Below are 23,122 nucleotides of genomic sequence, written 5' to 3' on the forward strand. Positions count from 1 at the left end.
ATAGCGTCATTTAAAGAATGAAGGTCGGCACGACGTTAAAAAAAAAAAAGTGGTGCAACACGAGGACTTCCCAGAGGTCACCCATCCTAGTACTATTCTCGCCCAAGCACGCTTAACTGCGGAGTTCTGATGGGATCCGGTGCATTAGTGCTGGTATGATCGCACCTATTATAGTTCGCACACACAATTTTGTTAACCATGCGGCGCGAGAGAGCGTAACACTATCCGCGAAGCCTTGCGGGTACCGTAGGTGCCTGTCGAGGATGAGGCCATTGCGGCTCGCCCTTAGGTGTCCTACTCGGGATAGCGTCATTTAAAGAATGAAGGTCGGCACGACGTTAAAAAAAAAAAAAAGAGGTGCAACACGAGGACTCCTAGTACTACTCGCCCAAGCACGCTTAACTGCGGAGTTCTGATGGGATCCGGTGCATTAGTGCTGGTATGATCGCACCTATTATAGTTCGCACACACAATTTTGTTAACCATGCGGCGCGAGAGAGCGTAACACTATCCGCGAAGCCTTGCGGGTACCGTAGGTGCCTGTCGAGGATGAGGCCATTGCGGCTCGCCTTAGGTGTCCTACTCGGGATAGCGTCATTTAAAGAATGAAGGTCGGCACGACGTTAAAAAAAAAAAAAAGAGGTGCAACACGAGGACTTCCCAGCACCCATCCTAGTACTACTCTCGCCCAAGCACGCTTAACTGCGGAGTTCTGATGGGATCCGGTGCATTAGTGCTGGTATGATCGCACCTATTATAGTTCGCACACACAATTTTGTTAACCATGCGGCGCGAGAGCGTAACACTATCCGCGAAGCCTTGCGGGTACCGTAGGTGCCTGTCGAGGATGAGGCCATTGCGGCTCGCCCTTAGGTGTCCTACTCGGGATAGCGTCATTTAAAGAATGAAGGTCGGCACGACGTTAAAAAAAAAAAAAAAAAGAGGTGCAACACGAGGACTTCCCAGGAGGTCACCCATCCTAGTACTACTCTCGCCCAAGCACGCTTAACTGCGGAGTTCTGATGGGATCCGGTGCATTAGTGCTGGTATGATCGCACCTATTATAGTTCGCACACACAATTTTGTTAACCATGCGGCGCGAGAGAGCGTAACACTATCCGCGAAGCCTTGCGGGTACCGTAGGTGCCTGTCGAGGATGAGGCCATTGCGGCTCGCCCTTAGGTGTCCTACTCGGGATAGCGTCATTTAAAGAATGAAGGTCGGCACGACGTTAAAAAAAAAAAAAAAAGAGGTGCAACACGAGTTCCCAGTTCCTAGTACTACTCGCCCAAGCACGCTTAACTGCGGAGTTCTGATGGGATCCGGTGCATTAGTGCTGGTATGATCGCACCTATTATAGTTCGCACACACAATTTTGTTAACCATGCGGCGCGAGAGAGCGTAACACTATCTGCGAAGCCTTGCGGGTACCGTAGGTGCCTGTCGAGGATGAGGCCATTGCGGCTCGCCCTTAGGTGTCCTACTCGGGATAGCGTCATTTAAAGAATGAAGGTCGGCACGACGTTAAAAAAAAAAAAAGGTGCAACACGAGGACTTCCCAGGAGGTCACCATCCTAGTACTACTCTCGCCAAGCACGCTTAACTGCGGAGTTCTGATGGGATCCGGTGCATTAGTGCTGGTATGATCGCACCTATTATAGTTCGCACACAATTTTGTTAACCATGCGGCGCGAGAGAGCGTAACACTATCCGCGAAGCCTTGCGGGTACCGTAGGTGCCTGTCGAGGATGAGGCCATTGCGGCTCGCCCTTAGGTGTCCTACTCGGGATAGCGTCATTTAAAGAATGAAGGTCGGCACGACGTTAAAAAAAAAAAAAAAAGAGGTGCAACACGAGGACTTCCCAGGAGGTCACCCATCCTAGTACTACTCTCGCCCAAGCACGCTTAACTGCGGAGTTCTGATGGGATCCGGTGCATTAGTGCTGGTATGATCGCACCTATTATAGTTCGCACACACAATTTTGTTAACCATGCGGCGCGAGAGAGCGTAACACTATCCGCGAAGCCTTGCGGGTACCGTAGGTGCCTGTCGAGGATGAGGCCATTGCGGCTCGCCCTTAGGTGTCCTACTCGGGATAGCGTCATTTAAAGAATGAAGGTCGGCACGACGTTAAAAAAAAAAAAAAAGAGGTGCAACACGAGGACTTCCCAGAGGTCACCCATCCTAGTACTATCTCGCCCAAGCACGCTTAACTGCGGAGTTCTGATGGGATCCGGTGCATTAGTGCTGGTATGATCGCACCTATTATAGTTCGCACACACAATTTTGTTAACCATGCGGCGCGAGAGAGCGTAACACTATCGCGAAGCCTTGCGGGTACCGTAGGTGCCTGTCGAGGATGAGGCCATTGCGGCTCGCCCTTAGGTGTCCTACTCGGGATAGCGTCATTTAAAGAATGAAGGTCGGCACGACGTTAAAAAAAAAAAAAAAGAGGTGCAACACGAGGACTTCCCAGAGGTCACCCATCCTAGTACTACTCTCGCCCAAGCACGCTTAACTGCGGAGTTCTGATGGGATCCGGTGCATTAGTGCTGGTATGATCGCACCTATTATAGTTCGCACACACAATTTTGTTAACCATGCGGCGCGAGAGAGCGTAACACTATCCGCGAAGCCTTGCGGGTACCGTAGGTGCCTGTCGAGGATGAGGCCATTGCGGCTCGCCCTTAGGTGTCCTACTCGGGATAGCGTCATTTAAAGAATGAAGGTCGGCACGACGTTAAAAAAAAAAAAAAAAAGAGGTGCAACACGAGGACTTCCCATCCTAGTACTACTCTCGCCCAAGCACGCTTAACGGAGTTCTGATGGGATCCATTAGTGCTGGTATGATCGCACCTATTATAGTTCGCACACACAATTTTGTTAACCATGCGGGCGAGAGAGCGTAACACTATCCGCGAAGCGGGTACCGTAGGTGCCTGTCGAGGATGAGGCATTGCGGCTCGCCCTTAGGTGTCCTACTCGGGATAGCGTCATTTAAAGAATGAAGGTCGGCACGACGTTAAAAAAAAAAAAAAGAGGTGCAACACGAGGACTTCCCAGGAGGTCACCCATCCTAGTACTACTCTCGCCCAAGCACGCTTAACTGCGGAGTTCTGATGGGATCCGGTGCATTAGTGCTGGTATGATCGCACCTATTATAGTTCGCACACACAATTTTGTTAACCATGCGGCGCGAGAGAGCGTAACACTATCCGCGAAGCCTTGCGGGTACCGTAGGTGCCTGTCGAGGATGAGGCCATTGCGGCTCGCCCTTAGGTGTCCTACTCGGGATAGCGTCATTTAAAGAATGAAGGTCGGCACGACGTTAAAAAAAAAAAAAGAGGTGCAACACATCCTAGTACTATTCTCGCCCAAGCACGCTTAACTGCGGAGTTCTGATGGGATCCGGTGCATTAGTGCTGGTATGATCGCACCTATTATAGTTCGCACACACAATTTTGTTAACCATGCGGCGCGAGAGAGCGTAACACTATCCGCGAAGCCTTGCGGGTACCGTAGGTGCCTGTCGAGGATGAGGCCATTGCGGCTCGCCCTTAGGTGTCCTACTCGGGATAGCGTCATTTAAAGAATGAAGGTCGGCACGACGTTAAAAAAAAAAAAAAAAGAGGTGCAACACGAGGACTTCCCAGGAGGTCACCCATCCTAGTACTACTCTCGCCCAAGCACGCTTAACTGCGGAGTTCTGATGGGATCCGGTGCATTAGTGCTGGTATGATCGCACCTATTATAGTTCGCACACACAATTTTGTTAACCATGCGGCGCGAGAGAGCGTAACACTATCCGCGAAGCCTTGCGGGTACCGTAGGTGCCTGTCGAGGATGAGGCCATTGCGGCTCGCCCTTAGGTGTCCTACTCGGGATAGCGTCATTTAAAGAATGAAGGTCGGCACGACGTTAAAAAAAAAAAAAAGAGGTGCAACACGAGGACTTCCCAGGAGGTCACCCATCCTAGTACTACTCTCGCCCAAGCACGCTTAACTGCGGAGTTCTGATGGGATCCGGTGCATTAGTGCTGGTATGATCGCACCTATTATAGTTCGCACACACAATTTTGTTAACCATGCGGCGCGAGAGAGCGTAACACTATCCGCGAAGCCTTGCGGGTACCGTAGGTGCCTGTCGAGGATGAGGCCATTGCGGCTCGCCCTTAGGTGTCCTACTCGGGATAGCGTCATTTAAAGAATGAAGGTCGGCACGACGTTAAAAAAAAAAAAAAGAGGTGCAACACGAGGACTTCCCAGGAGGTCACCCATCCTAGTACTACTCTCGCCCAAGCACGCTTAACTGCGGAGTTCTGATGGGATCCGGTGCATTAGTGCTGGTATGATCGCACCTATTATAGTTCGCACACACAATTTTGTTAACCATGCGGCGCGAGAGAGCGTAACACTATCCGCGAAGCCTTGCGGGTACCGTAGGTGCCTGTCGAGGATGAGGCCATTGCGGCTCGCCCTTAGGTGTCCTACTCGGGATAGCGTCATTTAAAGAATGAAGGTCGGCACGACGTTAAAAAAAAAAAAAAAGGGTGCAACACGAGGACTTCCAGAGGTCACCCATCCTAGTACTACTCTCGCCCAAGCACGCTTAACTGCGGAGTTCTGATGGGATCCGGTGCATTAGTGCTGGTATGATCGCACCTATTATAGTTCGCACACACAATTTTGTTAACCATGCGGCGCGAGAGAGCGTAACACTATCCGCGAAGCCTTGCGGGTACCGTAGGTGCCTGTCGAGGATGAGGCCATTGCGGCTCGCCCTTAGGTGTCCTACTCGGGATAGCGTCATTTAAAGAATGAAGGTCGGCACGACGTTAAAAAAAAAAAAAAAAAAGGTGCAACACGAGGACTTCCCAGGAGGTCACCCATCCTAGTACTACTCTCGCCCAAGCACGCTTAACTGCGGAGTTCTGATGGGATCCGGTGCATTAGTGCTGGTATGATCGCACCTATTATAGTTCGCACACACAATTTTGTTAACCATGCGGCGCGAGAGAGCGTAACACTATCTGCGAAGCCTTGCGGGTACCGTAGGTGCCTGTCGAGGATGAGGCCATTGCGGCTCGCCCTTAGGTGTCCTACTCGGGATAGCGTCATTTAAAGAATGAAGGTCGGCACGACGTTAAAAAAAAAAAAAAGAGGTGCAACACGAGGACTTCCCAGGAGGTCACCCATCCTAGTACTACTCTCGCCCAAGCACGCTTAACTGCGGAGTTCTGATGGGATCCGGTGCATTAGTGCTGGTATGATCGCACCTATTATAGTTCGCACACACAATTTTGTTAACCATGCGGCGCGAGAGAGCGTAACACTATCCGCGAAGCCTTGCGGGTACCGTAGGTGCCTGTCGAGGATGAGGCCATTGCGGCTCGCCCTTAGGTGTCCTACTCGGGATAGCGTCATTTAAAGAATGAAGGTCGGCACGACGTTAAAAAAAAAAAAAAGAGGTGCAACACGAGGACTTCCCAGGAGGTCACCCATCCTAGTACTACTTCGCCCAAGCACGCTTTAACTGCGGAGTTCTGATGGGATCCGGTGCATTAGTGCTGGTATGATCGCACCTATTATAGTTCGCACACACAATTTTGTTAACCATGCGGCGCGAGAGAGCGTAACACTATCCGCGAAGCCTTGCGGGTACCGTAGGTGCCTGTCGAGGATGAGGCCATTGCGGCTCGCCCTTAGGTGTCCTACTCGGGATAGCGTCATTTAAAGAATGAAGGTCGGCACGACGTTAAAAAAAAAAAAAAGAGGTGCAACACGAGGACTTCCCAGGAGGTCACCCATCCTAGTACTATCTCGCCCAAGCACGCTTAACTGCGGAGTTCTGATGGGATCCGGTGCATTAGTGCTGGTATGATCGCACCTATTATAGTTCGCACACACAATTTTGTTAACCATGCGGCGCGAGAGAGCGTAACACTATCCGCGAAGCCTTGCGGGTACCGTAGGTGCCTGTCGAGGATGAGGCCATTGCGGCTCGCCCTTAGGTGTCCTACTCGGGATAGCGTCATTTAAAGAATGAAGGTCGGCACGACGTTAAAAAAAAAAAAAAAAGAGGTGCAACACGAGGACTTCCCAGGAGGTCACCCATCCTAGTACTACTCTCGCCCAAGCACGCTTAACTGCGGAGTTCTGATGGGATCCGGTGCATTAGTGCTGGTATGATCGCACCTATTATAGTTCGCACACACAATTTTGTTAACCATGCGGCGCGAGAGAGCGTAACACTATCTGCGAAGCCTTGCGGGTACCGTAGGTGCCTGTCGAGGATGAGGCCATTGCGGCTCGCCCTTAGGTGTCCTACTCGGGATAGCGTCATTTAAAGAATGAAGGTCGGCACGACGTTAAAAAAAAAAAAAAAAGAGGTGCAACACGAGGACTTCCCAGGAGGTCACCCATCCTAGTACTACTCTCGCCCAAGCACGCTTAACTGCGGAGTTCTGATGGGATCCGGTGCATTAGTGCTGGTATGATCGCACCTATTATAGTTCGCACACACAATTTTGTTAACCATGCGGCGCGAGAGAGCGTAACACTATCCGCGAAGCCTTGCGGGTACCGTAGGTGCCTGTCGAGGATGAGGCCATTGCGGCTCGCCCTTAGGTGTCCTACTCGGGATAGCGTCATTTAAAGAATGAAGGTCGGCACGACGTTAAAAAAAAAAAAAAAGAGGTGCAACACGAGGACTTCCCAGAGGTCACCCATCCTAGTACTATCTCGCCCAAGCACGCTTAACTGCGGAGTTCTGATGGGATCCGGTGCATTAGTGCTGGTATGATCGCACTATTATAGTTCGCACACACAATTTTGTTAACCATGCGGCGCGAGAGAGCGTAACACTATCCGCGAAGCCTTGCGGGTACCGTAGGTGCCTGTCGAGGATGAGGCCATTGCGGCTCGCCCTTAGGTGTCCTACTCGGGATAGCGTCATTTAAAGAATGAAGGTCGGCACGACGTTAAAAAAAAAAAAAAAAGAGGTGCAACACGAGGACTTCCCAGAGGTCACCATCCTAGTACTACTTCTCGCCAAGCACGCTTAACTGCGGAGTTCTGATGGGATCCGGTGCATTAGTGCTGGTATGATCGCACCTATTATAGTTCGCACACACAATTTTGTTAACCATGCGGCGCGAGAGAGCGTAACACTATCCGCGAAGCCTTGCGGGTACCGTAGGTGCCTGTCGAGGATGAGGCCATTGCGGCTCGCCCTTAGGTGTCCTACTCGGGATAGCGTCATTTAAAGAATGAAGGTCGGCACGACGTTAAAAAAAAAAAAAAAAGAGGTGCAACACGAGGACTTCCCAGGAGGTCACCCATCCTAGTACTACTCTCGCCCAAGCACGCTTAACTGCGGAGTTCTGATGGGATCCGGTGCATTAGTGCTGGTATGATCGCACCTATTATAGTTCGCACACACAATTTTGTTAACCATGCGGCGCGAGAGAGCGTAACACTATCCGCGAAGCCTTGCGGGTACCGTAGGTGCCTGTCGAGGATGAGGCCATTGCGGCTCGCCTTAGGTGTCCTACTCGGGATAGCGTCATTTAAAGAATGAAGGTCGGCACGACGTTAAAAAAAAAAAAAAAAAGAGGTGCAACACGAGGACTTCCCAGGAGGTCACCCATCCTAGTACTACTCTCGCCCAAGCACGCTTAACTGCGGAGTTCTGATGGGATCCGGTGCATTAGTGCTGGTATGATCGCACCTATTATAGTTCGCACACACAATTTTGTTAACCATGCGGCGCGAGAGAGCGTAACACTATCTGCGAAGCCTTGCGGGTACCGTAGGTGCCTGTCGAGGATGAGGCCATTGCGGCTCGCCCTTAGGTGTCCTACTCGGGATAGCGTCATTTAAAGAATGAAGGTCGGCACGACGTTAAAAAAAAAAAAAAAGAGGTGCAACACGAGGACTTCCCAGGAGGTCACCCATCCTAGTACTACTCGCCCAAGCACGCTTAACTGCGGAGTTCTGATGGGATCCGGTGCATTAGTGCTGGTATGATCGCACCTATTATAGTTCGCACACACAATTTTGTTAACCATGCGGCGCGAGAGAGCGTAACACTATCCGCGAAGCCTTGCGGGTACCGTAGGTGCCTGTCGAGGATGAGGCCATTGCGGCTCGCCCTTAGGTGTCCTACTCGGGATAGCGTCATTTAAAGAATGAAGGTCGGCACGACGTTAAAAAAAAAAAAAAAGAGGTGCAACACGAGGACTTCCCAGAGGTCACCCATCCTAGTACTACTCTCGCCCAAGCACGCTTAACTGCGGAGTTCTGATGGGATCCGGTGCATTAGTGCTGGTATGATCGCACCTATTATAGTTCGCACACACAATTTTGTTAACCATGCGGCGCGAGAGAGCGTAACACTATCTGCGAAGCCTTGCGGGTACCGTAGGTGCCTGTCGAGGATGAGGCCATTGCGGCTCGCCCTTAGGTGTCCTACTCGGGATAGCGTCATTTAAAGAATGAAGGTCGGCACGACGTTAAAAAAAAAAAAAAAGAGGTGCAACACGAGGACTTCCCAGGAGGTCACCCATCCTAGTACTACTCTCGCCCAAGCACGCTTAACTGCGGAGTTCTGATGGGATCCGGTGCATTAGTGCTGGTATGATCGCACCTATTATAGTTCGCACACACAATTTTGTTAACCATGCGGCGCGAGAGAGCGTAACACTATCCGCGAAGCCTTGCGGGTACCGTAGGTGCCTGTCGAGGATGAGGCCATTGCGGCTCGCCTTAGGTGTCCTACTCGGGATAGCGTCATTTAAAGAATGAAGGTCGGCACGACGTTAAAAAAAAAAAAAAGAGGTGCAACACGAGGACTTCCCAGGAGGTCACCCATCCTAGTACTACTCTCGCCCAAGCACGCTTAACTGCGGAGTTCTGATGGGATCCGGTGCATTAGTGCTGGTATGATCGCACCTATTATAGTTCGCACACACAATTTTGTTAACCATGCGGCGCGAGAGAGCGTAACACTATCCGCGAAGCCTTGCGGGTACCGTAGGTGCCTGTCGAGGATGAGGCCATTGCGGCTCGCCCTTAGGTGTCCTACTCGGGATAGCGTCATTTAAAGAATGAAGGTCGGCACGACGTTAAAAAAAAAAAAAAAAAGAGGTTTCCCAGCACCATCCTAGTACTACTTCTCGCCAAGCACGCTTAACTGCGGAGTTCTGATGGGATCCGGTGCATTAGTGCTGGTATGATCGCACCTATTATAGTTCGCACACACAATTTTGTTAACCATGCGGCGCGAGAGAGCGTAACACTATCCGCGAAGCCTTGCGGGTACCGTAGGTGCCTGTCGAGGATGAGGCCATTGCGGCTCGCCCTTAGGTGTCCTACTCGGGATAGCGTCATTTAAAGAATGAAGGTCGGCACGACGTTAAAAAAAAAAAAAAAAAAAAGAGGTGCAACACGAGGACTTCCCAGGAGGTCACCCATCCTAGTACTACTCTCGCCCAAGCACGCTTAACTGCGGAGTTCTGATGGGATCCGGTGCATTAGTGCTGGTATGATCGCACCTATTATAGTTCGCACACACAATTTTGTTAACCATGCGGCGCGAGAGAGCGTAACACTATCCGCGAAGCCTTGCGGGTACCGTAGGTGCCTGTCGAGGATGAGGCCATTGCGGCTCGCCCTTAGGTGTCCTACTCGGGATAGCGTCATTTAAAGAATGAAGGTCGGCACGACGTTAAAAAAAAAAAAAAGAGGTGCAACACGAGGACTTCCCAGGAGGTCACCCATCCTAGTACTACTCTCGCCCAAGCACGCTTAACTGCGGAGTTCTGATGGGATCCGGTGCATTAGTGCTGGTATGATCGCACCTATTATAGTTCGCACACACAATTTTGTTAACCATGCGGCGCGAGAGAGCGTAACACTATCTGCGAAGCCTTGCGGGTACCGTAGGTGCCTGTCGAGGATGAGGCCATTGCGGCTCGCCCTTAGGTGTCCTACTCGGGATAGCGTCATTTAAAGAATGAAGGTCGGCACGACGTTAAAAAAAAAAAAAGAGGTGCAACACGAGGACTTCCCAGAGGTCACCCATCCTAGTACTATCTCGCCCAAGCACGCTTAACTGCGGAGTTCTGATGGGATCCGGTGCATTAGTGCTGGTATGATCGCACCTATTATAGTTCGCACACACAATTTTGTTAACCATGCGGCGCGAGAGAGCGTAACACTATCCGCGAAGCCTTGCGGGTACCGTAGGTGCCTGTCGAGGATGAGGCCATTGCGGCTCGCCCTTAGGTGTCCTACTCGGGATAGCGTCATTTAAAGAATGAAGGTCGGCACGACGTTAAAAAAAAAAAAAGAGGTGCAACACGAGGACTTCCCAGAGGTCACCCATCCTAGTACTATTCTCGCCCAAGCACGCTTAACTGCGGAGTTCTGATGGGATCCGGTGCATTAGTGCTGGTATGATCGCACCTATTATAGTTCGCACACACAATTTTGTTAACCATGCGGCGCGAGAGAGCGTAACACTATCCGCGAAGCCTTGCGGGTACCGTAGGTGCCTGTCGAGGATGAGGCCATTGCGGCTCGCCCTTAGGTGTCCTACTCGGGATAGCGTCATTTAAAGAATGAAGGTCGGCACGACGTTAAAAAAAAAAAAAAAAAAGAGGTGCAACACGAGGACTTCCCAGGAGGTCACCCATCCTAGTACTACTCTCGCCCAAGCACGCTTAACTGCGGAGTTCTGATGGGATCCGGTGCATTAGTGCTGGTATGATCGCACCTATTATAGTTCGCACACACAATTTTGTTAACCATGCGGCGCGAGAGAGCGTAACACTATCCGCGAAGCCTTGCGGGTACCGTAGGTGCCTGTCGAGGATGAGGCCATTGCGGCTCGCCCTTAGGTGTCCTACTCGGATAGCGTCATTTAAAGAATGAAGGTCGGCACGACGTTAAAAAAAAAAAAAAAGAGGTGCAACACGAGGACTTCCCAGGAGGTCACCCATCCTAGTACTATCTCGCCCAAGCACGCTTAACTGCGGAGTTCTGATGGGATCCGGTGCATTAGTGCTGGTATGATCGCACCTATTATAGTTCGCACACACAATTTTGTTAACCATGCGGCGCGAGAGAGCGTAACACTATCCGCGAAGCCTTGCGGGTACCGTAGGTGCCTGTCGAGGATGAGGCCATTGCGGCTCGCCCTTAGGTGTCCTACTCGGGATAGCGTCATTTAAAGAATGAAGGTCGGCACGACGTTAAAAAAAAAAAAAAAAAGGTGCAACACGAGGACTTCCCAGGAGGTCACCCATCCTAGTACTACTCTCGCCCAAGCACGCTTAACTGCGGAGTTCTGATGGGATCCGGTGCATTAGTGCTGGTATGATCGCACCTATTATAGTTCGCACACACAATTTTGTTAACCATGCGGCGCGAGAGAGCGTAACACTATCTGCGAAGCCTTGCGGGTACCGTAGGTGCCTGTCGAGGATGAGGCCATTGCGGCTCGCCCTTAGGTGTCCTACTCGGATAGCGTCATTTAAAGAATGAAGGTCGGCACGACGTTAAAAAAAAAAAAAAAGAGGTGCAACACGAGGACTTCCCAGGAGGTCACCCATCCTAGTACTATCTCGCCCAAGCACGCTTAACTGCGGAGTTCTGATGGGATCCGGTGCATTAGTGCTGGTATGATCGCACCTATTATAGTTCGCACACACAATTTTGTTAACCATGCGGCGCGAGAGAGCGTAACACTATCCGCGAAGCCTTGCGGGTACCGTAGGTGCCTGTCGAGGATGAGGCCATTGCGGCTCGCCCTTAGGTGTCCTACTCGGGATAGCGTCATTTAAAGAATGAAGGTCGGCACGACGTTAAAAAAAAAAAAAGAGGTGCAACACGAGGACTTCCCAGAGGTCACCCATCCTAGTACTACTCTCGCCCAAGCACGCTTAACTGCGGAGTTCTGATGGGATCCGGTGCATTAGTGCTGGTATGATCGCACCTATTATAGTTCGCACACACAATTTTGTTAACCATGCGGCGCGAGAGAGCGTAACACTATCCGCGAAGCCTTGCGGGTACCGTAGGTGCCTGTCGAGGATGAGGCCATTGCGGCTCGCCCTTAGGTGTCCTACTCGGGATAGCGTCATTTAAAGAATGAAGGTCGGCACGACGTTAAAAAAAAAAAAAAAGAGGTGCAACACGAGGACTTCCCAGGAGGTCACCCATCCTAGTACTACTCTCGCCCAAGCACGCTTAACTGCGGAGTTCTGATGGGATCCGGTGCATTAGTGCTGGTATGATCGCACCTATTATAGTTCGCACACACAATTTTGTTAACCATGCGGCGCGAGAGAGCGTAACACTATCCGCGAAGCCTTGCGGGTACCGTAGGTGCCTGTCGAGGATGAGGCCATTGCGGCTCGCCCTTAGGTGTCCTACTCGGATAGCGTCATTTAAAGAATGAAGGTCGGCACGACGTTAAAAAAAAAAAAAAAGAGGTGCAACACGAGGACTTCCAGGAGGTCACCCATCCTAGTACTACTCTCGCCCAAGCACGCTTAACTGCGGAGTTCTGATGGGATCCGGTGCATTAGTGCTGGTATGATCGCACCTATTATAGTTCGCACACACAATTTTGTTAACCATGCGGCGCGAGAGAGCGTAACACTATCCGCGAAGCCTTGCGGGTACCGTAGGTGCCTGTCGAGGATGAGGCCATTGCGGCTCGCCCTTAGGTGTCCTACTCGGGATAGCGTCATTTAAAGAATGAAGGTCGGCACGACGTTAAAAAAAAAAAAAGAGGTGCAACACGAGGACTTCCCAGGAGGTCACCATCCTAGTACTACTCTCGCCCAAGCACGCTTAACTGCGGAGTTCTGATGGGATCCGGTGCATTAGTGCTGGTATGATCGCACCTATTATAGTTCGCACACACAATTTTGTTAACCATGCGGCGCGAGAGAGCGTAACACTATCCGCGAAGCCTTGCGGGTACCGTAGGTGCCTGTCGAGGATGAGGCCATTGCGGCTCGCCCTTAGGTGTCCTACTCGGGATAGCGTCATTTAAAGAATGAAGGTCGGCACGACGTTAAAAAAAAAAAAAAAAGAGGTGCAACACGAGGACTTCCCAGGAGGTCACCCATCCTAGTACTACTCTCGCCCAAGCACGCTTAACTGCGGAGTTCTGATGGGATCCGGTGCATTAGTGCTGGTATGATCGCACCTATTATAGTTCGCACACACAATTTTGTTAACCATGCGGCGCGAGAGAGCGTAACACTATCCGCGAAGCCTTGCGGGTACCGTAGGTGCCTGTCGAGGATGAGGCCATTGCGGCTCGCCCTTAGGTGTCCTACTCGGGATAGCGTCATTTAAAGAATGAAGGTCGGCACGACGTTAAAAAAAAAAAAAAGAGGTGCAACACGAGGACTTCCCAGGAGGTCACCCATCCTAGTACTACTCTCGCCCAAGCACGCTTAACTGCGGAGTTCTGATGGGATCCGGTGCATTAGTGCTGGTATGATCGCACCTATTATAGTTCGCACACACAATTTTGTTAACCATGCGGCGCGAGAGAGCGTAACACTATCCGAAGCCTTGCGGGTACCGTAGGTGCCTGTCGAGGATGAGGCCATTGCGGCTCGCCCTTAGGTGTCCTACTCGGGATAGCGTCATTTAAAGAATGAAGGTCGGCACGACGTTAAAAAAAAAAAAAAAGAGGTGCAACACGAGGACTTCCCAGGAGGTCACCCATCCTAGTACTACTCGCCCAAGCACGCTTAACTGCGGAGTTCTGATGGGATCCGGTGCATTAGTGCTGGTATGATCGCACCTATTATAGTTCGCACACACAATTTTGTTAACCATGCGGCGCGAGAGAGCGTAACACTATCCGCGAAGCCTTGCGGGTACCGTAGGTGCCTGTCGAGGATGAGGCCATTGCGGCTCGCCCTTAGGTGTCCTACTCGGGATAGCGTCATTTAAAGAATGAAGGTCGGCACGACGTTAAAAAAAAAAAAAAGAGGTGCAACACGAGGACTTCCCAGGAGGTCACCCATCCTAGTACTATTCTCGCCCAAGCACGCTTAACTGCGGAGTTCTGATGGGATCCGGTGCATTAGTGCTGGTATGATCGCACCTATTATAGTTCGCACACACAATTTTGTTAACCATGCGGCGCGAGAGAGCGTAACACTATCCGCGAAGCCTTGCGGGTACCGTAGGTGCCTGTCGAGGATGAGGCCATTGCGGCTCGCCCTTAGGTGTCCTACTCGGGATAGCGTCATTTAAAGAATGAAGGTCGGCACGACGTTAAAAAAAAAAAAGAGGTGCAACACGAGGACTTCCCAGAGGTCACCCATCCTAGTACTACTCTCGCCCAAGCACGCTTAACTGCGGAGTTCTGATGGGATCCGGTGCATTAGTGCTGGTATGATCGCACCTATTATAGTTCGCACACACAATTTTGTTAACCATGCGGCGCGAGAGAGCGTAACACTATCCGCGAAGCCTTGCGGGTACCGTAGGTGCCTGTCGAGGATGAGGCCATTGCGGCTCGCCCTTAGGTGTCCTACTCGGGATAGCGTCATTTAAAGAATGAAGGTCGGCACGACGTTAAAAAAAAAAAAAGAGGTGCAACACGAGGACTTCCCAGGAGGTCACCCATCCTAGTACTCTCGCCCAAGCACGCTTAACTGCGGAGTTCTGATGGGATCCGGTGCATTAGTGCTGGTATGATCGCACCTATTATAGTTCGCACACACAATTTTGTTAACCATGCGGCGCGAGAGAGCGTAACACTATCCGCGAAGCCTTGCGGGTACCGTAGGTGCCTGTCGAGGATGAGGCCATTGCGGCTCGCCTTAGGTGTCCTACTCGGGATAGCGTCATTTAAAGAATGAAGGTCGGCACGACGTTAAAAAAAAAAAAAAGAGGTGCAACACGAGGACTTCCCAGAGGTCACCATCCTAGTACTACTCTCGCCCAAGCACGCTTAACTGCGGAGTTCTGATGGGATCCGGTGCATTAGTGCTGGTATGATCGCACCTATTATAGTTCGCACACACAATTTTGTTAACCATGCGGCGCGAGAGAGCGTAACACTATCCGCGAAGCCTTGCGGGTACCGTAGGTGCCTGTCGAGGATGAGGCCATTGCGGCTCGCCCTTAGGTGTCCTACTCGGGATAGCGTCATTTAAAGAATGAAGGTCGGCACGACGTTAAAAAAAAAAAAAAAGAGGTGCAACACGAGGACTTCCCAGGAGGTCACCCATCCTAGTACTACTCGCCCAAGCACGCTTAACTGCGGAGTTCTGATGGGATCCGGTGCATTAGTGCTGGTATGATCGCACCTATTATAGTTCGCACACACAATTTTGTTAACCATGCGGCGCGAGAGAGCGTAACACTATCCGCGAAGCCTTGCGGGTACCGTAGGTGCCTGTCGAGGATGAGGCCATTGCGGCTCGCCCTTAGGTGTCCTACTCGGGATAGCGTCATTTAAAGAATGAAGGTCGGCACGACGTTAAAAAAAAAAAAAAAAGAGGTGCAACACGAGGACTTCCCAGGAGGTCACCCATCCTAGTACTACTCTCGCCCAAGCACGCTTAACTGCGGAGTTCTGATGGGATCCGGTGCATTAGTGCTGGTATGATCGCACCTATTATAGTTCGCACACACAATTTTGTTAACCATGCGGCGCGAGAGAGCGTAACACTATCTGCGAAGCCTTGCGGGTACCGTAGGTGCTGTCGAGGATGAGGCCATTGCGGCTCGCCCTTAGGTGTCCTACTCGGATAGCGTCATTTAAAGAATGAAGGTCGGCACGACGTTAAAAAAAAAAAAAAGAGGTGCAACACGAGGACTTCCCAGGAGGTCACCCATCCTAGTACTATTCTCGCCCAAGCACTTAACTGCGGAGTTCTGATGGGATCCGGTGCATTAGTGCTGGTATGATCGCACCTATTATAGTTCGCACACACAATTTTGTTAACCATGCGGCGCGAGAGAGCGTAACACTATCCGCGAAGCCTTGCGGGTACCGTAGGTGCCTGTCGAGGATGAGGCCATTGCGGCTCGCCCTTAGGTGTCCTACTCGGGATAGCGTCATTTAAAGAATGAAGGTCGGCACGACGTTAAAAAAAAAAAATGGTGCAACACGAGGACTTCCCAGAGGTCACCCATCCTAGTACTATCTCGCCCAAGCACGCTTAACTGCGGAGTTCTGATGGGATCCGGTGCATTAGTGCTGGTATGATCGCACCTATTATAGTTCGCACACACAATTTTGTTAACCATGCGGCGCGAGAGAGCGTAACACTATCCGCGAAGCCTTGCGGGTACCGTAGGTGCCTGTCGAGGATGAGGCCATTGCGGCTCGCCCTTAGGTGTCCTACTCGGGATAGCGTCATTTAAAGAATGAAGGTCGGCACGACGTTAAAAAAAAAAAAAAAGGGTGCAACACGAGGACTTCCCAGAGGTCACCATCCTAGTACTACTCTCGCCCAAGCACGCTTAACTGCGGAGTTCTGATGGGATCCGGTGCATTAGTGCTGGTATGATCGCACCTATTATAGTTCGCACACACAATTTTGTTAACCATGCGGCGCGAGAGAGCGTAACACTATCCGCGAAGCCTTGCGGGTACCGTAGGTGCCTGTCGAGGATGAGGCCATTGCGGCTCGCCCTTAGGTGTCCTACTCGGGATAGCGTCATTTAAAGAATGAAGGTCGGCACGACGTTAAAAAAAAAAAAAAAGAGGTGCAACACGAGGACTTCCCAGGAGGTCACCCATCCTAGTACTACTCTCGCCAAGCACGCTTAACTGCGGAGTTCTGATGGGATCCGGTGCATTAGTGCTGGTATGATCGCACCTATTATAGTTCGCACACACAATTTTGTTAACCATGCGGCGCGAGAGAGCGTAACACTATCCGCGAAGCCTTGCGGGTACCGTAGGTGCCTGTCGAGGATGAGGCCATTGCGGCTCGCCCTTAGGTGTCCTACTCGGGATAGCGTCATTTAAAGAATGAAGGTCGGCACGACGTTAAAAAAAAAAAAAAGAGGTGCAACACGAGGACTTCCCAGGAGGTCACCCATCCTAGTACTACTCTCGCCCAAGCACGCTTAACTGCGGAGTTCTGATGGGATCCGGTGCATTAGTGCTGGTATGATCGCACCTATTATAGTTCGCACACACAATTTTGTTAACCATGCGGGCGCGAGAGAGCGTAACACTATCCGCGAAGCCTTGCGGGTACCGTAGGTGCCTGTCGAGGATGAGGCCATTGCGGCTCGCCCTTAGGTGTCCTACTCGGGATAGCGTCATTTAAAGAATGAAGGTCGGCACGACGTTAAAAAAAAAAAAGGTGCAACACGAGGACTTCCCAGAGGTCACCCATCCTAGTACTACTCTCGCCCAAGCACGCTTAACTGCGGAGTTCTGATGGGATCCGGTGCATTAGTGCTGGTATGATCGCACCTATTATAGTTCGCACACACAATTTTGTTAACCATGCGGCGCGAGAGAGCGTAACACTATCCGCGAAGCCTTGCGGGTACCGTAGGTGCCTGTCGAGGATGAGGCCATTGCGGCTCGCCCTTAGGTGTCCTACTCGGGATAGCGTCATTTAAAGAATGAAGGTCGGCACGACGTTAAAAAAAAAAAAAAAAGAGGTGCAACACGAGGACTTCCAGGAGGTCACCCATCCTAGTACTACTCTCGCCCAAGCACGCTTAACTGCGGAGTTCTGATGGGATCCGGTGCATTAGTGCTGGTATGATCGCACCTATTATAGTTCGCACACACAATTTTGTTAACCATGCGGCGCGAGAGAGCGTAACACTATCCGCGAAGCCTTGCGGGTACCGTAGGTGCCTGTCGAGGATGAGGCCATTGCGGCTCGCCCTTAGGTGTCCTACTCGGGATAGCGTCATTTAAAGAATGAAGGTCGGCACGACGTTAAAAAAAAAAAAAGAGGTGCAACACGAGGACTTCCCAGGAGGTCACCCATCCTAGTACTACTCTCGCCCAAGCACGCTTAACTGCGGAGTTCTGATGGGATCCGGTGCATTAGTGCTGGTATGATCGCACCTATTATAGTTCGCACACAACAACGCACGGCGCGCGAGAGAGCGTAACACTATCTGCGAAGCCTTGCGGGTACCGTAGGTGCCTGTCGAGGATGAGGCCATTGCGGCTCGCCCTTAGGTGTCCTACTCGGGATAGCGTCATTTAAAGAATGAAGGTCGGCACGACGTTAAAAAAAAAAAAAAGAGGTGCAACACGAGGACTTCCCAGGAGGTCACCCATCCTAGTACTATTCTCGCCCAAGCACGCTTAACTGCGGAGTTCTGATGGGATCCGGTGCATTAGTGCTGGTATGATCGCACCTATTATAGTTCGCACACACAATTTTGTTAACCATGCGGGCGCGAGAGAGCGTAACACTATCCGCGAAGCCTTGCGGGTACCGTAGGTGCCTGTCGAGGATGAGGCCATTGCGGCTCGCCCTTAGGTGTCCTACTCGGATAGCGTCATTTAAAGAATGAAGGTCGGCACGACGTTAAAAAAAAAAAAAGAGGTGCAACACGAGGACTTCCCAGCCCATCCTAGTACTACTCTCGCCAAGCACGCTTAACTGCGGAGTTCTGATGGGATCCGGTGCATTAGTGCTGGTATGATCGCACCTATTATAGTTCGCACACACAATTTTGTTAACCATGCGGCGCGAGAGAGCGTAACACTATCCGCGAAGCCTTGCGGGTACCGTAGGTGCCTGTCGAGGATGAGGCCATTGCGGCTCGCCCTTAGGTGTCCTACTCGGGATAGCGTCATTTAAAGAATGAAGGTCGGCACGACGTTAAAAAAAAAAAAAAAAAAAGAGGTGCAACACGAGGACTTCCCAGGAGGTCACCCATCCTAGTACTACTCTCGCCCAAGCACGCTTAACTGCGGAGTTCTGATGGGATCCGGTGCATTAGTGCTGGTATGATCGCACCTATTATAGTTCGCACACAATTTTGTTAACCATGCGGCGCGAGAGAGCGTAACACTATCCGCGAAGCCTTGCGGGTACCGTAGGTGCCTGTCGAGGATGAGGCCATTGCGGCTCGCCCTTAGGTGTCCTACTCGGGATAGCGTCATTTAAAGAATGAAGGTCGGCACGACGTTAAAAAAAAAAAAAAAGAGGTGCAACACGAGGACTTCCCAGGTCACCATCCTAGTACTACTCTCGCCCAAGCACGCTTAACTGCGGAGTTCTGATGGGATCCGGTGCATTAGTGTGGTATGATCGCACCTATTATAGTTCGCACACACAATTTTGTTAACCATGCGGCGCGAGAGAGCGTAACACTATCGCGAAGCCTTGCGGGTACCGTAGGTGCCTGTCGAGGATGAGGCCATTGCGGCTCGCCCTTAGGTGTCCTACTCGGGATAGCGTCATTTAAAGAATGAAGGTCGGCACGACGTTAAAAAAAAAAAAAAAAGAGGTGCAACACGAGGACTTCCCAGGAGGTCACCCATCCTAGTACTACTCTCGCCCAAGCACGCTTAACTGCGGAGTTCTGATGGGATCCGGTGCATTAGTGCTGGTATGATCGCACCTATTATAGTTCGCACACACAATTTTGTTAACCATGCGGCGCGAGAGAGCGTAACACTATCCGCGAAGCCTTGCGGGTACCGTAGGTGCCTGTCGAGGATGAGGCCATTGCGGCTCGCCCTTAGGTGTCCTACTCGGGATAGCGTCATTTAAAGAATGAAGGTCGGCACGACGTTAAAAAAAAAAAAGAGGTGCAACACGAGGACTTCCCAGAGGTCACCCATCCTAGTACTCTCGCCAAGCACGCTTAACTGCGGAGTTCTGATGGGATCCGGTGCATTAGTGCTGGTATGATCGCACCTATTATAGTTCGCACACACAATTTTGTTAACCATGCGGCGCGAGAGAGCGTAACACTATCCGCGAAGCCTTGCGGGTACCGTAGGTGCCTGTCGAGGATGAGGCCATTGCGGCTCGCCCTTAGGTGTCCTACTCGGGATAGCGTCATTTAAAGAATGAAGGTCGGCACGACGTTAAAAAAAAAAAAAAAAGAGGTGCAACACGAGGACTTCCCAGGAGGTCACCCATCCTAGTACTACTCTCGCCCAAGCACGCTTAACTGCGGAGTTCTGATGGGATCCGGTGCATTAGTGCTGGTATGATCGCACCTATTATAGTTCGCACACACAATTTTGTTAACCATGCGGCGCGAGAGAGCGTAACACTATCTGCGAAGCCTTGCGGGTACCGTAGGTGCCTGTCGAGGATGAGGCCATTGCGGCTCGCCCTTAGGTGTCCTACTCGGGATAGCGTCATTTAAAGAATGAAGGTCGGCACGACGTTAAAAAAAAAAAAAAAAGAGGTGCAACACGAGGACTTCCCAGGAGGTCACCCATCCTAGTACTATCTCGCCCAAGCACGCTTAACTGCGGAGTTCTGATGGGATCCGGTGCATTAGTGCTGGTATGATCGCACCTATTATAGTTCGCACACACAATTTTGTTAACCATGCGGCGCGAGAGAGCGTAACACTATCCGCGAAGCCTTGCGGGTACCGTAGGTGCCTGTCGAGGATGAGGCCATTGCGGCTCGCCCTTAGGTGTCCTACTCGGGATAGCGTCATTTAAAGAATGAAGGTCGGCACGACGTTAAAAAAAAAAAAAAAAGAGGTGCAACACGAGGACTTCCCAGAGGTCACCCATCCTAGTACTACTCTCGCCAAGCACGCTTAACTGCGGAGTTCTGATGGGATCCGGTGCATTAGTGCTGGTATGATCGCACCTATTATAGTTCGCACACACAATTTTGTTAACCATGCGGCGCGAGAGAGCGTAACACTATCTGCGAAGCCTTGCGGGTACCGTAGGTGCCTGTCGAGGATGAGGCCATTGCGGCTCGCCCTTAGGTGTCCTACTCGGATAGCGTCATTTAAAGAATGAAGGTCGGCACGACGTTAAAAAAAAAAAAAGAGGTGCAACACGAGGACTTCCCAGAGGTCACCCATCCTAGTACTACTCTCGCCCAAGCACGCTTAACTGCGGAGTTCTGATGGGATCCGGTGCATTAGTGCTGGTATGATCGCACCTATTATAGTTCGCACACACAATTTTTGCGGCGCGAGAGAGCGTAACACTATCCGCGAAGCCTTGCGGGTACCGTAGGTGCCTGTCGAGGATGAGGCCATTGCGGCTCGCCCTTAGGTGTCCTACTCGGGATAGCGTCATTTAAAGAATGAAGGTCGGCACGACGTTAAAAAAAAAAAAAAGAGGTGCAACACGAGGACTTCCCAGGAGGTCACCCATCCTAGTACTACTCTCGCCCAAGCACGCTTAACTGCGGAGTTCTGATGGGATCCGGTGCATTAGTGCTGGTATGATCGCACCTATTATAGTTCGCACACACAATTTTGTTAACCATGCGGCGCGAGAGAGCGTAACACTATCCGCGAAGCCTTGCGGGTACCGTAGGTGCCTGTCGAGGATGAGGCCATTGCGGCTCGCCCTTAGGTGTCCTACTCGGATAGCGTCATTTAAAGAATGAAGGTCGGCACGACGTTAAAAAAAAAAAAAAAAAGAGGTGCAACACGAGGACTTCCCAGGAGGTCACCATCCTAGTACTACTCTCGCCCAAGCACGCTTAACTGCGGAGTTCTGATGGGATCCGGTGCATTAGTGCTGGTATGATCGCACCTATTATAGTTCGCACACACAATTTTGTTAACCATGCGGCGCGAGAGAGCGTAACACTATCTGCGAAGCCTTGCGGGTACCGTAGGTGCCTGTCGAGGATGAGGCCATTGCGGCTCGCCCTTAGGTGTCCTACTCGGATAGCGTCATTTAAAGAATGAAGGTCGGCACGACGTTAAAAAAAAAAAAAGAGGTGCAACACGAGGACTTCCCAGGAGGTCACCCATCCTAGTACTACTCTCGCCCAAGCACGCTTAACTGCGGAGTTCTGATGGGATCCGGTGCATTAGTGCTGGTATGATCGCACCTATTATAGTTCGCACACACAATTTTGTTAACCATGCGGCGCGAGAGAGCGTAACACTATCCGCGAAGCCTTGCGGGTACCGTAGGTGCCTGTCGAGGATGAGGCCATTGCGGCTCGCCCTTAGGTGTCCTACTCGGGATAGCGTCATTTAAAGAATGAAGGTCGGCACGACGTTAAAAAAAAAAAAAAAAGGGTGCAACACGAGGACTTCCAGAGGTCACCATCCTAGTACTACTCTCGCCCAAGCACGCTTAACTGCGGAGTTCTGATGGGATCCGGTGCATTAGTGCTGGTATGATCGCACCTATTATAGTTCGCACACACAATTTTGTTAACCATGCGGCGCGAGAGAGCGTAACACTATCCGAAGCCTTGCGGGTACCGTAGGTGCCTGTCGAGGATGAGGCCATTGCGGCTCGCCCTTAGGTGTCCTACTCGGGATAGCGTCATTTAAAGAATGAAGGTCGGCACGACGTTAAAAAAAAAAAAAAAGAGGTGCAACACGAGGACTTCCCAGGAGGTCACCCATCCTAGTACTACTCTCGCCCAAGCACGCTTAACTGCGGAGTTCTGATGGGATCCGGTGCATTAGTGCTGGTATGATCGCACCTATTATAGTTCGCACACACAATTTTGTTAACCATGCGGCGAGAGAGCGTAACACTATCCGCGAAGCCTTGCGGGTACCGTAGGTGCCTGTCGAGGATGAGGCCATTGCGGCTCGCCCTTAGGTGTCCTACTCGGGATAGCGTCATTTAAAGAATGAAGGTCGGCACGACGTTAAAAAAAAAAAAAAGTGGTGCAACACGAGGACTTCCAGAGGTCACCATCCTAGTACTATTCTCGCCCAAGCACGCTTAACTGCGGAGTTCTGATGGGATCCGGTGCATTAGTGCTGGTATGATCGCACCTATTATAGTTCGCACACAATTTTGTTAACCATGCGGCGCGAGAGAGCGTAACACTATCCGCGAAGCCTTGCGGGTACCGTAGGTGCCTGTCGAGGATGAGGCCATTGCGGCTCGCCCTTAGGTGTCCTACTCGGGATAGCGTCATTTAAAGAATGAAGGTCGGCACGACGTTAA

General features: G+C 51.2%; 70 non-coding genes and 6 pseudogenes across 70 annotated transcripts; all 76 read right to left on the reverse strand.

Annotated features, from left to right (window-relative positions):
• Positions 1-49: 49 nt before the first annotated feature.
• LOC114926486 (5S ribosomal RNA) lies at positions 50-167 on the reverse strand. The gene has a single exon (XR_003816930.1). It is a non-coding gene; the product is annotated as a 5S ribosomal RNA (ribosomal RNA).
• A 187-nt stretch (positions 168-354) lies between these two features.
• LOC114926611 (5S ribosomal RNA) lies at positions 355-453 on the reverse strand (annotated as a pseudogene).
• A 186-nt stretch (positions 454-639) lies between these two features.
• Positions 640-753, reverse strand: LOC114926569 (5S ribosomal RNA). The gene has a single exon (XR_003817013.1). It is a non-coding gene; the product is annotated as a 5S ribosomal RNA (ribosomal RNA).
• Positions 754-941: 188 nt separating this feature from the next.
• LOC114927016 (5S ribosomal RNA) lies at positions 942-1,060 on the reverse strand. Its single transcript, XR_003817441.1, has one exon. It is a non-coding gene; the product is annotated as a 5S ribosomal RNA (ribosomal RNA).
• A 189-nt stretch (positions 1,061-1,249) lies between these two features.
• On the reverse strand, positions 1,250-1,353 carry LOC114926608 (5S ribosomal RNA; annotated as a pseudogene).
• A 184-nt stretch (positions 1,354-1,537) lies between these two features.
• Positions 1,538-1,654, reverse strand: LOC114926537 (5S ribosomal RNA). The gene has a single exon (XR_003816981.1). It is a non-coding gene; the product is annotated as a 5S ribosomal RNA (ribosomal RNA).
• A 187-nt stretch (positions 1,655-1,841) lies between these two features.
• LOC114927017 (5S ribosomal RNA) lies at positions 1,842-1,960 on the reverse strand. Its single transcript, XR_003817442.1, has one exon. It is a non-coding gene; the product is annotated as a 5S ribosomal RNA (ribosomal RNA).
• Positions 1,961-2,148: 188 nt separating this feature from the next.
• Positions 2,149-2,265, reverse strand: LOC114926495 (5S ribosomal RNA). Its single transcript, XR_003816939.1, has one exon. It is a non-coding gene; the product is annotated as a 5S ribosomal RNA (ribosomal RNA).
• A 187-nt stretch (positions 2,266-2,452) lies between these two features.
• Positions 2,453-2,570, reverse strand: LOC114926372 (5S ribosomal RNA). The gene has a single exon (XR_003816816.1). It is a non-coding gene; the product is annotated as a 5S ribosomal RNA (ribosomal RNA).
• A 190-nt stretch (positions 2,571-2,760) lies between these two features.
• Positions 2,761-2,859, reverse strand: LOC114926616 (5S ribosomal RNA; annotated as a pseudogene).
• Positions 2,860-3,039: 180 nt separating this feature from the next.
• On the reverse strand, positions 3,040-3,158 carry LOC114927019 (5S ribosomal RNA). Its single transcript, XR_003817444.1, has one exon. It is a non-coding gene; the product is annotated as a 5S ribosomal RNA (ribosomal RNA).
• A 186-nt stretch (positions 3,159-3,344) lies between these two features.
• LOC114926615 (5S ribosomal RNA) lies at positions 3,345-3,440 on the reverse strand (annotated as a pseudogene).
• Positions 3,441-3,629: 189 nt separating this feature from the next.
• On the reverse strand, positions 3,630-3,748 carry LOC114927020 (5S ribosomal RNA). The gene has a single exon (XR_003817445.1). It is a non-coding gene; the product is annotated as a 5S ribosomal RNA (ribosomal RNA).
• Positions 3,749-3,935: 187 nt separating this feature from the next.
• On the reverse strand, positions 3,936-4,054 carry LOC114927021 (5S ribosomal RNA). Its single transcript, XR_003817446.1, has one exon. It is a non-coding gene; the product is annotated as a 5S ribosomal RNA (ribosomal RNA).
• A 187-nt stretch (positions 4,055-4,241) lies between these two features.
• Positions 4,242-4,360, reverse strand: LOC114927022 (5S ribosomal RNA). The gene has a single exon (XR_003817447.1). It is a non-coding gene; the product is annotated as a 5S ribosomal RNA (ribosomal RNA).
• Positions 4,361-4,547: 187 nt separating this feature from the next.
• LOC114926506 (5S ribosomal RNA) lies at positions 4,548-4,664 on the reverse strand. Its single transcript, XR_003816950.1, has one exon. It is a non-coding gene; the product is annotated as a 5S ribosomal RNA (ribosomal RNA).
• A 189-nt stretch (positions 4,665-4,853) lies between these two features.
• On the reverse strand, positions 4,854-4,972 carry LOC114927078 (5S ribosomal RNA). The gene has a single exon (XR_003817503.1). It is a non-coding gene; the product is annotated as a 5S ribosomal RNA (ribosomal RNA).
• Positions 4,973-5,159: 187 nt separating this feature from the next.
• LOC114927023 (5S ribosomal RNA) lies at positions 5,160-5,278 on the reverse strand. The gene has a single exon (XR_003817448.1). It is a non-coding gene; the product is annotated as a 5S ribosomal RNA (ribosomal RNA).
• A 187-nt stretch (positions 5,279-5,465) lies between these two features.
• LOC114926523 (5S ribosomal RNA) lies at positions 5,466-5,584 on the reverse strand. Its single transcript, XR_003816967.1, has one exon. It is a non-coding gene; the product is annotated as a 5S ribosomal RNA (ribosomal RNA).
• A 187-nt stretch (positions 5,585-5,771) lies between these two features.
• LOC114926271 (5S ribosomal RNA) lies at positions 5,772-5,889 on the reverse strand. Its single transcript, XR_003816714.1, has one exon. It is a non-coding gene; the product is annotated as a 5S ribosomal RNA (ribosomal RNA).
• A 189-nt stretch (positions 5,890-6,078) lies between these two features.
• LOC114927025 (5S ribosomal RNA) lies at positions 6,079-6,197 on the reverse strand. The gene has a single exon (XR_003817450.1). It is a non-coding gene; the product is annotated as a 5S ribosomal RNA (ribosomal RNA).
• A 189-nt stretch (positions 6,198-6,386) lies between these two features.
• LOC114927026 (5S ribosomal RNA) lies at positions 6,387-6,505 on the reverse strand. Its single transcript, XR_003817451.1, has one exon. It is a non-coding gene; the product is annotated as a 5S ribosomal RNA (ribosomal RNA).
• A 188-nt stretch (positions 6,506-6,693) lies between these two features.
• Positions 6,694-6,810, reverse strand: LOC114926536 (5S ribosomal RNA). Its single transcript, XR_003816980.1, has one exon. It is a non-coding gene; the product is annotated as a 5S ribosomal RNA (ribosomal RNA).
• A 188-nt stretch (positions 6,811-6,998) lies between these two features.
• Positions 6,999-7,115, reverse strand: LOC114926596 (5S ribosomal RNA). Its single transcript, XR_003817025.1, has one exon. It is a non-coding gene; the product is annotated as a 5S ribosomal RNA (ribosomal RNA).
• A 189-nt stretch (positions 7,116-7,304) lies between these two features.
• Positions 7,305-7,423, reverse strand: LOC114927027 (5S ribosomal RNA). The gene has a single exon (XR_003817452.1). It is a non-coding gene; the product is annotated as a 5S ribosomal RNA (ribosomal RNA).
• Positions 7,424-7,612: 189 nt separating this feature from the next.
• Positions 7,613-7,731, reverse strand: LOC114927028 (5S ribosomal RNA). The gene has a single exon (XR_003817453.1). It is a non-coding gene; the product is annotated as a 5S ribosomal RNA (ribosomal RNA).
• Positions 7,732-7,919: 188 nt separating this feature from the next.
• On the reverse strand, positions 7,920-8,036 carry LOC114926410 (5S ribosomal RNA). The gene has a single exon (XR_003816854.1). It is a non-coding gene; the product is annotated as a 5S ribosomal RNA (ribosomal RNA).
• A 188-nt stretch (positions 8,037-8,224) lies between these two features.
• On the reverse strand, positions 8,225-8,342 carry LOC114926373 (5S ribosomal RNA). Its single transcript, XR_003816817.1, has one exon. It is a non-coding gene; the product is annotated as a 5S ribosomal RNA (ribosomal RNA).
• Positions 8,343-8,530: 188 nt separating this feature from the next.
• Positions 8,531-8,649, reverse strand: LOC114927029 (5S ribosomal RNA). The gene has a single exon (XR_003817454.1). It is a non-coding gene; the product is annotated as a 5S ribosomal RNA (ribosomal RNA).
• Positions 8,650-8,835: 186 nt separating this feature from the next.
• Positions 8,836-8,954, reverse strand: LOC114927031 (5S ribosomal RNA). The gene has a single exon (XR_003817456.1). It is a non-coding gene; the product is annotated as a 5S ribosomal RNA (ribosomal RNA).
• Positions 8,955-9,131: 177 nt separating this feature from the next.
• On the reverse strand, positions 9,132-9,244 carry LOC114926617 (5S ribosomal RNA; annotated as a pseudogene).
• Positions 9,245-9,437: 193 nt separating this feature from the next.
• Positions 9,438-9,556, reverse strand: LOC114927032 (5S ribosomal RNA). The gene has a single exon (XR_003817457.1). It is a non-coding gene; the product is annotated as a 5S ribosomal RNA (ribosomal RNA).
• A 187-nt stretch (positions 9,557-9,743) lies between these two features.
• On the reverse strand, positions 9,744-9,862 carry LOC114927033 (5S ribosomal RNA). The gene has a single exon (XR_003817458.1). It is a non-coding gene; the product is annotated as a 5S ribosomal RNA (ribosomal RNA).
• Positions 9,863-10,048: 186 nt separating this feature from the next.
• On the reverse strand, positions 10,049-10,165 carry LOC114926496 (5S ribosomal RNA). The gene has a single exon (XR_003816940.1). It is a non-coding gene; the product is annotated as a 5S ribosomal RNA (ribosomal RNA).
• Positions 10,166-10,351: 186 nt separating this feature from the next.
• On the reverse strand, positions 10,352-10,469 carry LOC114926415 (5S ribosomal RNA). The gene has a single exon (XR_003816859.1). It is a non-coding gene; the product is annotated as a 5S ribosomal RNA (ribosomal RNA).
• A 191-nt stretch (positions 10,470-10,660) lies between these two features.
• Positions 10,661-10,779, reverse strand: LOC114927034 (5S ribosomal RNA). Its single transcript, XR_003817459.1, has one exon. It is a non-coding gene; the product is annotated as a 5S ribosomal RNA (ribosomal RNA).
• Positions 10,780-10,966: 187 nt separating this feature from the next.
• On the reverse strand, positions 10,967-11,084 carry LOC114926272 (5S ribosomal RNA). Its single transcript, XR_003816715.1, has one exon. It is a non-coding gene; the product is annotated as a 5S ribosomal RNA (ribosomal RNA).
• A 188-nt stretch (positions 11,085-11,272) lies between these two features.
• Positions 11,273-11,391, reverse strand: LOC114927079 (5S ribosomal RNA). Its single transcript, XR_003817504.1, has one exon. It is a non-coding gene; the product is annotated as a 5S ribosomal RNA (ribosomal RNA).
• A 187-nt stretch (positions 11,392-11,578) lies between these two features.
• On the reverse strand, positions 11,579-11,696 carry LOC114926273 (5S ribosomal RNA). The gene has a single exon (XR_003816716.1). It is a non-coding gene; the product is annotated as a 5S ribosomal RNA (ribosomal RNA).
• A 186-nt stretch (positions 11,697-11,882) lies between these two features.
• LOC114926374 (5S ribosomal RNA) lies at positions 11,883-12,000 on the reverse strand. Its single transcript, XR_003816818.1, has one exon. It is a non-coding gene; the product is annotated as a 5S ribosomal RNA (ribosomal RNA).
• A 188-nt stretch (positions 12,001-12,188) lies between these two features.
• Positions 12,189-12,307, reverse strand: LOC114927035 (5S ribosomal RNA). The gene has a single exon (XR_003817460.1). It is a non-coding gene; the product is annotated as a 5S ribosomal RNA (ribosomal RNA).
• A 187-nt stretch (positions 12,308-12,494) lies between these two features.
• On the reverse strand, positions 12,495-12,612 carry LOC114926280 (5S ribosomal RNA). The gene has a single exon (XR_003816723.1). It is a non-coding gene; the product is annotated as a 5S ribosomal RNA (ribosomal RNA).
• A 186-nt stretch (positions 12,613-12,798) lies between these two features.
• On the reverse strand, positions 12,799-12,916 carry LOC114926396 (5S ribosomal RNA). Its single transcript, XR_003816840.1, has one exon. It is a non-coding gene; the product is annotated as a 5S ribosomal RNA (ribosomal RNA).
• Positions 12,917-13,105: 189 nt separating this feature from the next.
• Positions 13,106-13,224, reverse strand: LOC114927036 (5S ribosomal RNA). The gene has a single exon (XR_003817461.1). It is a non-coding gene; the product is annotated as a 5S ribosomal RNA (ribosomal RNA).
• Positions 13,225-13,411: 187 nt separating this feature from the next.
• Positions 13,412-13,530, reverse strand: LOC114927037 (5S ribosomal RNA). Its single transcript, XR_003817462.1, has one exon. It is a non-coding gene; the product is annotated as a 5S ribosomal RNA (ribosomal RNA).
• Positions 13,531-13,716: 186 nt separating this feature from the next.
• Positions 13,717-13,833, reverse strand: LOC114926412 (5S ribosomal RNA). The gene has a single exon (XR_003816856.1). It is a non-coding gene; the product is annotated as a 5S ribosomal RNA (ribosomal RNA).
• Positions 13,834-14,020: 187 nt separating this feature from the next.
• LOC114926246 (5S ribosomal RNA) lies at positions 14,021-14,139 on the reverse strand. Its single transcript, XR_003816689.1, has one exon. It is a non-coding gene; the product is annotated as a 5S ribosomal RNA (ribosomal RNA).
• A 185-nt stretch (positions 14,140-14,324) lies between these two features.
• On the reverse strand, positions 14,325-14,442 carry LOC114926375 (5S ribosomal RNA). The gene has a single exon (XR_003816819.1). It is a non-coding gene; the product is annotated as a 5S ribosomal RNA (ribosomal RNA).
• Positions 14,443-14,628: 186 nt separating this feature from the next.
• On the reverse strand, positions 14,629-14,744 carry LOC114926423 (5S ribosomal RNA). The gene has a single exon (XR_003816867.1). It is a non-coding gene; the product is annotated as a 5S ribosomal RNA (ribosomal RNA).
• A 186-nt stretch (positions 14,745-14,930) lies between these two features.
• On the reverse strand, positions 14,931-15,047 carry LOC114926504 (5S ribosomal RNA). The gene has a single exon (XR_003816948.1). It is a non-coding gene; the product is annotated as a 5S ribosomal RNA (ribosomal RNA).
• Positions 15,048-15,235: 188 nt separating this feature from the next.
• Positions 15,236-15,352, reverse strand: LOC114926413 (5S ribosomal RNA). The gene has a single exon (XR_003816857.1). It is a non-coding gene; the product is annotated as a 5S ribosomal RNA (ribosomal RNA).
• A 189-nt stretch (positions 15,353-15,541) lies between these two features.
• LOC114927038 (5S ribosomal RNA) lies at positions 15,542-15,660 on the reverse strand. The gene has a single exon (XR_003817463.1). It is a non-coding gene; the product is annotated as a 5S ribosomal RNA (ribosomal RNA).
• A 185-nt stretch (positions 15,661-15,845) lies between these two features.
• Positions 15,846-15,962, reverse strand: LOC114926490 (5S ribosomal RNA). The gene has a single exon (XR_003816934.1). It is a non-coding gene; the product is annotated as a 5S ribosomal RNA (ribosomal RNA).
• A 184-nt stretch (positions 15,963-16,146) lies between these two features.
• Positions 16,147-16,263, reverse strand: LOC114926526 (5S ribosomal RNA). The gene has a single exon (XR_003816970.1). It is a non-coding gene; the product is annotated as a 5S ribosomal RNA (ribosomal RNA).
• Positions 16,264-16,450: 187 nt separating this feature from the next.
• Positions 16,451-16,567, reverse strand: LOC114926528 (5S ribosomal RNA). The gene has a single exon (XR_003816972.1). It is a non-coding gene; the product is annotated as a 5S ribosomal RNA (ribosomal RNA).
• Positions 16,568-16,755: 188 nt separating this feature from the next.
• Positions 16,756-16,873, reverse strand: LOC114926450 (5S ribosomal RNA). The gene has a single exon (XR_003816894.1). It is a non-coding gene; the product is annotated as a 5S ribosomal RNA (ribosomal RNA).
• Positions 16,874-17,060: 187 nt separating this feature from the next.
• LOC114927039 (5S ribosomal RNA) lies at positions 17,061-17,179 on the reverse strand. Its single transcript, XR_003817464.1, has one exon. It is a non-coding gene; the product is annotated as a 5S ribosomal RNA (ribosomal RNA).
• A 184-nt stretch (positions 17,180-17,363) lies between these two features.
• LOC114926387 (5S ribosomal RNA) lies at positions 17,364-17,481 on the reverse strand. The gene has a single exon (XR_003816831.1). It is a non-coding gene; the product is annotated as a 5S ribosomal RNA (ribosomal RNA).
• A 189-nt stretch (positions 17,482-17,670) lies between these two features.
• Positions 17,671-17,788, reverse strand: LOC114926281 (5S ribosomal RNA). The gene has a single exon (XR_003816724.1). It is a non-coding gene; the product is annotated as a 5S ribosomal RNA (ribosomal RNA).
• A 186-nt stretch (positions 17,789-17,974) lies between these two features.
• LOC114927040 (5S ribosomal RNA) lies at positions 17,975-18,093 on the reverse strand. Its single transcript, XR_003817465.1, has one exon. It is a non-coding gene; the product is annotated as a 5S ribosomal RNA (ribosomal RNA).
• A 180-nt stretch (positions 18,094-18,273) lies between these two features.
• On the reverse strand, positions 18,274-18,392 carry LOC114926247 (5S ribosomal RNA). Its single transcript, XR_003816690.1, has one exon. It is a non-coding gene; the product is annotated as a 5S ribosomal RNA (ribosomal RNA).
• A 186-nt stretch (positions 18,393-18,578) lies between these two features.
• LOC114926605 (5S ribosomal RNA) lies at positions 18,579-18,689 on the reverse strand (annotated as a pseudogene).
• A 192-nt stretch (positions 18,690-18,881) lies between these two features.
• Positions 18,882-19,000, reverse strand: LOC114927042 (5S ribosomal RNA). The gene has a single exon (XR_003817467.1). It is a non-coding gene; the product is annotated as a 5S ribosomal RNA (ribosomal RNA).
• Positions 19,001-19,186: 186 nt separating this feature from the next.
• Positions 19,187-19,300, reverse strand: LOC114926597 (5S ribosomal RNA). Its single transcript, XR_003817026.1, has one exon. It is a non-coding gene; the product is annotated as a 5S ribosomal RNA (ribosomal RNA).
• Positions 19,301-19,488: 188 nt separating this feature from the next.
• Positions 19,489-19,607, reverse strand: LOC114927043 (5S ribosomal RNA). Its single transcript, XR_003817468.1, has one exon. It is a non-coding gene; the product is annotated as a 5S ribosomal RNA (ribosomal RNA).
• Positions 19,608-19,792: 185 nt separating this feature from the next.
• On the reverse strand, positions 19,793-19,906 carry LOC114926594 (5S ribosomal RNA). The gene has a single exon (XR_003817024.1). It is a non-coding gene; the product is annotated as a 5S ribosomal RNA (ribosomal RNA).
• Positions 19,907-20,095: 189 nt separating this feature from the next.
• LOC114927044 (5S ribosomal RNA) lies at positions 20,096-20,214 on the reverse strand. Its single transcript, XR_003817469.1, has one exon. It is a non-coding gene; the product is annotated as a 5S ribosomal RNA (ribosomal RNA).
• Positions 20,215-20,403: 189 nt separating this feature from the next.
• On the reverse strand, positions 20,404-20,521 carry LOC114926274 (5S ribosomal RNA). Its single transcript, XR_003816717.1, has one exon. It is a non-coding gene; the product is annotated as a 5S ribosomal RNA (ribosomal RNA).
• A 189-nt stretch (positions 20,522-20,710) lies between these two features.
• Positions 20,711-20,827, reverse strand: LOC114926531 (5S ribosomal RNA). Its single transcript, XR_003816975.1, has one exon. It is a non-coding gene; the product is annotated as a 5S ribosomal RNA (ribosomal RNA).
• A 185-nt stretch (positions 20,828-21,012) lies between these two features.
• LOC114926376 (5S ribosomal RNA) lies at positions 21,013-21,130 on the reverse strand. Its single transcript, XR_003816820.1, has one exon. It is a non-coding gene; the product is annotated as a 5S ribosomal RNA (ribosomal RNA).
• Positions 21,131-21,309: 179 nt separating this feature from the next.
• On the reverse strand, positions 21,310-21,428 carry LOC114927045 (5S ribosomal RNA). Its single transcript, XR_003817470.1, has one exon. It is a non-coding gene; the product is annotated as a 5S ribosomal RNA (ribosomal RNA).
• Positions 21,429-21,617: 189 nt separating this feature from the next.
• LOC114926397 (5S ribosomal RNA) lies at positions 21,618-21,735 on the reverse strand. The gene has a single exon (XR_003816841.1). It is a non-coding gene; the product is annotated as a 5S ribosomal RNA (ribosomal RNA).
• A 185-nt stretch (positions 21,736-21,920) lies between these two features.
• LOC114927046 (5S ribosomal RNA) lies at positions 21,921-22,039 on the reverse strand. Its single transcript, XR_003817471.1, has one exon. It is a non-coding gene; the product is annotated as a 5S ribosomal RNA (ribosomal RNA).
• A 188-nt stretch (positions 22,040-22,227) lies between these two features.
• LOC114926541 (5S ribosomal RNA) lies at positions 22,228-22,343 on the reverse strand. The gene has a single exon (XR_003816985.1). It is a non-coding gene; the product is annotated as a 5S ribosomal RNA (ribosomal RNA).
• A 186-nt stretch (positions 22,344-22,529) lies between these two features.
• Positions 22,530-22,648, reverse strand: LOC114927047 (5S ribosomal RNA). Its single transcript, XR_003817472.1, has one exon. It is a non-coding gene; the product is annotated as a 5S ribosomal RNA (ribosomal RNA).
• A 185-nt stretch (positions 22,649-22,833) lies between these two features.
• LOC114926582 (5S ribosomal RNA) lies at positions 22,834-22,949 on the reverse strand. Its single transcript, XR_003817018.1, has one exon. It is a non-coding gene; the product is annotated as a 5S ribosomal RNA (ribosomal RNA).
• Positions 22,950-23,122: the final 173 nt, after the last annotated feature.

The sequence above is a fragment of the Arachis hypogaea genome, unplaced genomic scaffold (assembly GCF_003086295.3).
Source record: "Arachis hypogaea cultivar Tifrunner unplaced genomic scaffold, arahy.Tifrunner.gnm2.J5K5 arahy.Tifrunner.gnm2.scaffold_32, whole genome shotgun sequence".
NCBI lineage: Eukaryota > Viridiplantae > Streptophyta > Magnoliopsida > Fabales > Fabaceae > Arachis > Arachis hypogaea.